Here is a 1,293-nt window from a genome sequence, read left to right as displayed (position 1 = left end):
AATGGATGTATTTTAAGTTAAATAAAATACCGTTCAGGCAATTTGTACCAATTAGCTTAAACAACTCAAAAATATTAGTATGAACAAAATTTAATTTTTGCTTGAATTTGGGGTAATTGGCTAACGAATAAAGCTTAGACAATCATACAGTTTGTACATAAATAAATAAATTATGCTTTTTAAGAAATAAATCTATGTAAGTATTCTTTGAATAAAATACCGTTTATGCAATTTGTACCAATTAGCTAATACAAACTCAAAAATATTAGTATGAACAAAAATTAATTTTTGCATGAATTTGGGGTTATTTTCTAACCGAGTAAAATAAAAATATTGGTTTTTAAGACATGAATGGATGCACGTATTTTGAGTTAAATAAAATACCGTTTATGCAATTTGTACCAATTAGCTCATATAAACCAAGAACGATCTTTAATAATTTTTGCAGCTAATAAATGGATTTTAATATCTGAAAATTGGTAAAAATAATGACTTTTTTTCATCTCATTCTTTTTGTACTTAATGTTTATCATTGCACACAATCAATAATGATTCTTGTGATTGAAAATATATAAAATTAGTGATTTTATGAGGAATTTACAAAAATAACCTGCAGTATGTGTTTCGTCAATTTTCAAATTTTGCATCTTTATTTGTCAAGATTCGTTGATCTGCAAACTGTTTACTCACATCCGATATGGTCTAGTGGCTAGGATACCTGGCTTTCACCCAGGAGGCTCGGGTTCGATTCCCGGTATCGGAATAATTTTTTGTTTTATTCAAATATTTAAATAATATTCTATCTACACGTACCCCTAGTTAAAAAAATTAAATTGATTTATAATTATTGTTATTAATTTTTAATATCAGGCATCCAATTCTTAGCTCATTATTTGGTTACAAATTTTAATAATTCAGAGTAGATCTCGGACCGTAGTTGCCATTCTGCCATTGGATTCGGCACTGAACGTTTTTCTGGTCTGTCTGTGTTTGGAGAGGAGATACTAAATTATATTTTTTTCAAAAACCAATCCAAAATCATCTAAAAATTAATTTTTTTTCATTTTCATAGAGAATTTATTCCAGGCATTTGAAGCCATTCATGCAAAATCATTGCTGAACTCTTCTAGTATTTTTCTATATATTTCAAACTTTTCAAATAATGTCTTGCGAATTTTATAAGCAAAAAATTTGAAAATTATTATATTAGCACCGCTTGCCATTCCATCATCTAATTCAGCACCAACCTTTTGTATGTTCTATCTATATCAAACCTCTGTGCTACTTGTTGTT

General features: G+C 27.9%; 1 non-coding gene across 1 annotated transcript; it reads left to right on the top strand.

Annotated features, from left to right (window-relative positions):
- Positions 1 to 691: 691 nt before the first annotated feature.
- Positions 692 to 763, top strand: Trnae-uuc (transfer RNA glutamic acid (anticodon UUC)). Its single transcript has one exon. It is a non-coding gene; the product is annotated as a tRNA-Glu (tRNA).
- The last annotated feature ends 530 nt before the right edge of the window (positions 764 to 1,293 follow it).

The sequence above is a fragment of the Anthonomus grandis genome, chromosome 6, assembly GCF_022605725.1.
Source record: "Anthonomus grandis grandis chromosome 6, icAntGran1.3, whole genome shotgun sequence".
In the NCBI taxonomy this organism is placed as follows: Eukaryota; Metazoa; Arthropoda; class Insecta; order Coleoptera; family Curculionidae; genus Anthonomus; species Anthonomus grandis.
Note: the sequence above shows the minus strand (reverse complement) of the source record. Positions and strands in the feature narration are given on the sequence as shown.